The sequence below is a fragment of the Crocuta crocuta genome, unplaced genomic scaffold (genome assembly GCF_008692635.1).
Source record: "Crocuta crocuta isolate KB4526 unplaced genomic scaffold, BGI_CrCroc_1.0 scaffold408, whole genome shotgun sequence".
Classification (NCBI taxonomy): Eukaryota; Metazoa; Chordata; class Mammalia; order Carnivora; family Hyaenidae; genus Crocuta; species Crocuta crocuta.
The window spans coordinates 5549350-5555299 of record NW_027527444.1 but is presented as its reverse complement, the minus strand read 5'-3'; the positions used below and the strand labels follow the sequence as shown (position 1 = coordinate 5555299).

Below are 5950 nucleotides of genomic sequence, written 5' to 3'. Positions count from 1 at the left end.
ATTCTCACTATGAGTAAAGAGTACCAGTTTCCCCACTGAACTATAAAGTTAAGCAAGTAGGGAAACCTTTGGTCAGTACCATGGATTGAGTACCTGCTATGCACCATGGACTATACCGGGCACTGGGTATGCACACATGAACAAGACAGTGTTTCTGCCTTCCAGGAGCTTCCCTGCCTCCGAAATGTTCCCTGGGTTTCCTCTCCCCAGAACCTTCCCTCCCGCCAGAAAAATTTCTGTCTTCTAGAACCTTTCTGCCCTCCAGAACCCTCTTTGTCTTTCAGAATTTTCTCTGCCTTCCAAGACCTTCCCAAACACTCCTTCCCAAACCATCCCTGCCTTCAAGACCTTCTTGTCTCCAAAAGTGCACCAGGACCTTTCCTGTGCATTCCCAGTGCCTGTTCTAGAGTAAAGAACATAAACTTAATTTACTTAATAATTCTAGAGAATATTTCTCTGCTCTTGGGTTGGGAAGCTCTTATCTGTAGAAGAAGACTATCTGTAGAAGAAGATTTTGGGGAGTAAGTACCAACTTTTTAAATTCCATGTACGTTTATTTCATTGTGTTTCCTAATTCTTGCCAGGAAAATGGAGGTGGTACCTATGAAGTTGGCTTTTTACCTTTTGGGACCCTTAAGAACTAGATACTTTCCATTAGATGTGGTGACAAATACAGGCCTTATTACAAAATAGCAACATGCAAAAACAAACAAAAACAATCACAGGCAGAATAAAACAACACGAAATAGGGAACTGAGTAAAAATTGAAGACTTATTAGGTGGAGTGTTAGGTCCAGCTTGAAAACACACCACACGAAGTGCTTGCAAATGTAGTGGCTCCCAGGTGAAGAGCATCTTGGGGAGGGCCCTGTGGCATGGCCTTCCTCCTCGTCACAGTGCTTGTGACTTTGCTGTCTGGGTCTTGTGGGGCTTGCATGGTGGCTGCCACCTCAGGTTCAGCGCTATGAAGTGTTTCCTCAGCTGCAAACTACAGTTGACCTCAGTCTACCAGTTTTTAAAGTGTTCCGTAGATCAGCATTGAAAGGCTAAAAGGGGACCTGTCATCTTTAGGTACTTTTGCCAATCAGGGTTGTGGGGTTATTTTCTTTCTCTGCTCTGTCTCTGCATGGCTTGGTTGTGGAAATGACCTTTGGCTTCTTCTCTGGGCCATGTCATGAATTAACAGCTCGGAAAAGCAGAAGGTGAAGTGTTCATGGAATAAAAATGAGAGTGAAAAGGAAGAGCTCTTGTCTAGATTTGACATATGTTTGGCTATGTCATTTGGCAGGGGTGTGAGTGCTCAGCTGTTGTCCCGACTGCACAGACCAGCTTGTGACACCGGGTGAGCTGTGACCTTCCGGGCCCACGGTCCAGGCTGTGAGTGGAGGGCAACACCTGACTCTGTGTGAGATTTGGGCACAGGGTCACAAGTTTCCTTCTTGGTGACTTCGGTTTGTCTCATAGCCCCTGTGTTCATTGTTCAGAGTCTCCCTATGTTTCTGATATGTGGGTCCCAGTCCGGGGGTAGCACCCCTGCCCTAAGACCTACTGGAGGTGCACGAGTCCTGGGACCCGGAGTGGGTGAAGCCCCAGGGGGAAGTGGAGGGAGAGGAGCGGGAGAAGAGCACCACCTGCTTTATGATGAGAGAAGGCCCTCGAAATTGGGCTCCTCGTACACTCTTTTTAACCCAAGCACAGGAAGGAAACCTCACTCTAAGCCAGATGCTCTTCCAGCTTTGGAAGCAGGGCTTTTCCCTCATCAGTTTTGAGTCTGGGTCTGGCGCTCTGCGTTTTCTGACAGCGCTGAGGTGTTCAGTGGCAGTAGAGGGGTTAGAAGTTAGATGGACAGTGTGTTACCGTTGCTGGTGTGCTTAGATGGTCAGGAAAACAAAGAGGGAGTGTGGTAGGCAGCCGTGGGGACCGTGGCAGCAGCACAGGGTGACTCCGCTGTCGGTCTGTGAGAGGGACAGCCGGTTCCCTGAGAGGCTTCGTGAAAGATGAGGCACCCTATTCTCCTGGCTTTGGATTGTGAGATTATGGTTTTTCCAGCAGGGAGAATGACAGATAGGTTTGCATTGTGTGTGAGCCTTTCCCGTTCCTCCATCTCCTGGACCGGGTGACTGAGTAAACGTCTCCTTTTACAGTGAACAGCCAGGCATTTTCCTTGTGGGAAGCGGATGGGTGCATGACCCTAGGCTTACCCAGCTGCCCCGTGTCTGTCTCTCTGCCCCAAAGTGCAGTGATGAACGTTGTGTTAGGTCCTCAAGCATCAGGGAAGTAGAGCATAGGGCGTCTGGGGTTGCCCTGGGTTTTGTGGAGGCCCAAACTGGATTTCTTTCTAGGTTGCTTAGTGATGATCTGGTTCTGGGTATCCGGTCCACACTCTCTCAGGACACCTGATTTATAACCCAGAGGTCAGTGTAGTACCTTGGGGGTGTGCACCCGAGGAGTAAGTAGTGTGGATTATTTCCACTGAGCTGCCTGGAGGACCAAACCTGGTCACCTGGTGAGCGTGGAGCCGACGTGGTGTCCCTGACACTGCAGGATGGTGAGTGGCTCCTTCCCATCGGATCAGATTTACTCATTTAAGACTTGTTTAAATTCTGAGATTTTATTTATTTCTTTATTAGTTAGTGATTGTTGATACCAGGTGGTAGGGTTTTTTGTAAGCATTTTAAATTGGAAACCCAAAGATTTAGGAACTTTCTGTAGGTTCCCCTGAAATTGAAAGAAAAACATGCCTATAGGCTATGAAATAAAAAAAATAGAAACCACTATTTTATGGAATATTTCCTTTTTTCTTTCAGTTTTATTGAGATACAGTTAACATACCAGACTGTGTAAGTTTAAGGTGTTGTACAGCATAGTGACTTAACGTACACTGTGAAATGATGGCCACATGAAGTTTAGTTAACATCATAATCTCATCAGCTACAAAAAAACCAAAAAGAAGGGAAAATAAAAATGTTTTTTTCCTTGTGTTGAGAACTTTTATAATTTACTCTATTAGCAGCTTTTAAACATACCATGCGGCTGTGTTAACTGTAGTTATCATATTGAAGGAATATTTCTCTGAAGTGTGATTGGTGAGTGGGATTGCTCCAGGAGGGTGTTTAGAGTCTTTGTGGTAAATGTCACAGTTCCGTGCAGTATAAATCAGGTGCATGATTGACACCAGTATTTGAAGACCTCGTTTCCCTACACATTTCCTCAAATGTGTTGGAAAAAGGAAATGCAGTCTAAAAGTTGTTGGTTTTTCTCCCAACACCAAGTTTTAGTATTCTTTCCTTTCTGGGAGTAACGCAAAAAACCAGGGGGGTTCCTTATGTTATGAGTGACCAAATTATCTCCTTTCTCTGGATCTCATTTTCCCCCATCTATAAAATAAAGAAGCTGAACTAAATATATTCATAGGTATACAGTTTCTAATAGGCGAGAGTCACCTTCCTGTATGCATGTCTTAGCGGCAGTGATGGACATAGCTAGCAGTGTGCTGGTCATTTTTTCCTCCAGGATGACCTGCACCTCTGTTCCGTGTGTCTGGTTAGGGCGTGGTGCCTGTGTCCTGGGCCAGGACCCTCTCCAGAGTCTTTCCCTCCCCCAAGAGTTCCCTAACATTTCCCTGCTCCTAACTCTCTGACTGCTCCCAGCACAACGCCCTGCCTCTTACCTCCGTCCTGGATATGACTCCCCACGTCTTGCCTGGTTCTGGAGGGCTGTGTCCATGTTGGATTCGTCCCTCCTCCAGCACTTCCAAGTTGATTAACTTGGATGTTGGGTTGTCTCCTTTGAGGGGTGGGCCAGCTCACTCATCACATGGCAGGAACTTATGCATTTGTCAGATAATGAGGGAGCCTGCAGGTCTGGAAGGAGCCCGCTGTGTCTCAGCCTTGACATTTTACATCGCCATAATGAAAAGCCTTCCTAAAATAAATGCTGCCTGCGTAATGTCTCATATATTCTGTTTGGAGGGTGGAAAATGCAATCGCAGGCACAGCCTGGGCTCAGCCAGCTTGTTTGTCATGGTGACAGGACGGCCTGTCGTGAGCTTAGGAATTTTCTGGCCTAGAAAAGATTGGAATAAACATCATAAATATCCAGGGAAGTGCAGTGCAGGAGACATTTCATTCATTCACTTGGATAAAAGCCATTTAGCTTCCTTTAATTTTTTATCATTTCTGTGGTTTTTGTGTTTTCCATGATGACAGAGCTGTCAGATAACCTGTGACAATGAGGACAGCTAAATTGAGGAGGACAAGTGTGACACCTCCTGTGCGGGTTGTTCCCACCCTCCTCCCACCAGATGAAATGATGAAGATGAAAATACTTTTCTTCTTTGGAGAGCTTAAAGGAGGGCAACCCCATAGCTCAGAAAGTCCAGAGCCCCTTCACTTTTATTTAAAAATTTTTTAATGTTTATTTATTTTAGAGAAGAGAGAGAGAGACAGAGAAAGAGAGAGAGACAGAGCGTGAGCGAGGGAGGGGCAGAGAGAGAGGGGGACACAGAATACGAAGTGGGCTCCAGACTCTGAGCTGTCAGCACAGAGCTTGATGCGGGGCTCAAACCCATAAACTGTGAGATCATGGCCTGAGCCAAAGTTGGACACTTAACCAACTGAGCCATCCAGGTGCCCCAAGAGCCCCCTTACTTTTAAAGGTCACATATGGGGACATCAGGTGCCTTGAGGTTACAGACCTGGACTGGCCCAGGTCAGGGAAAGCAGATGGTGGGGTTGTGCCGCTGGCCTGGAGAGGGGTCTACAGTGTCACTGGTGACCCTCTGACTACCGTTCTTGTCTCAGAATACTTAGGAGCTAACGGGACCTTATGATGTTTGTGGATAAAGCAAGTAATTTGATCTCCATTGTCATCAAAACCATTCATAACCTCAGGGAGAGGTTTTATAAGCAGGGGATGGCTAAGAGAAAGGAAATGACTTAGAGGATAGAGCTGTGGTTAATGAGTGGGTCCAGAGTCTGGTGACCGTGAAGTCCCTTAGCACGTCCATGCTACAACCTCCTCATGTATAAGGGGGGCAGTTGTGTTGAGGCTTGAGTCAGAGTGTTTCTGTCCATTGTGTGGAGAGTGACATGACAGAAGGGCATCCTGGCCCTCCAGGACCCACATGTCTACTCCCAGTGGGTTCTGCCGGGACTGTCTGTCAGCTGAGGCCACATATCCCACATGGGAACTTGGATGTGGACTTGGCGGCCCTCACCACGCTGGAATTCTAAGGGAAGCTGCACTTCTGTGAACACGGCCATTTAGTGCTGGACCAGGTGGGGTAGTGGGGCAGGGCGGCTCTGTCTTCTCCGCAGGATGGGTCTTGGCTCTCTGAAGAGCTCCCCTGACATATGGCTTATTCGAAAGTCACTCACTTAGCTCTGTTCTGACAGTCGATGTCAGGTAGCCACAAATACTGCCCACACGAGCTGCGGAGCTGCTGCAGGTACAGTTGGATCCTGACACCCAGACCCAGGTGCAGCCTGGTCTGTCTTCTGTTCTGGGGCCCTCATGGCTTTATAGAGGAGAAGCTTCATGCTTTTCTGTCATGTTCTTGTCTCCCCACGATATCGTTTTCTAAGCCACCTCAGCATCCCTTGGGCTGTGTACAATTTGTATAAAGGCAGCATATAGGGCAGGACCTCGACCAAGGGTCTGTCTGTAGCTTCTCACGAATGCACATCCCATTAGGAAGCAAGCATGGGGGGGCGCCTGGGTGGCTTAGTCGGTTAAGCGTCCGACTTTCGCTTAGGTCACGATCTCGCGGTTCATGGGTTCAAGCCCCGCGTCGGGCTCTGTGCTGACTGCCAGCTCAGAGCCTGGAGGCTGTTTCAGTCTGTGACTCCCTCTCTCTCTGACCCTCCCCTACTCACGCTGTCTCTCTCACTCTCTCTCCTAGAAATAAAATTAAAAATTAAAAAAAAAAAAAAAAAAAAAAAGCAAGCAT

At 47.5% G+C, this 5950-nt stretch overlaps 1 long non-coding RNA gene across 1 annotated transcript in view; it reads left to right on the top strand.

Annotated features, from left to right (window-relative positions):
* The first annotated feature begins 348 nt into the window (after positions 1-348).
* Positions 349-5950, top strand: part of LOC144229356 (uncharacterized) — a 27886-nt gene continuing 22284 nt past the window's right edge. Inside the window, exon 1 of the long non-coding RNA XR_013334471.1 lies at positions 349-521. This is a non-coding gene — a long non-coding RNA (uncharacterized LOC144229356). The remainder of the gene's footprint in view (positions 522-5950) is intronic.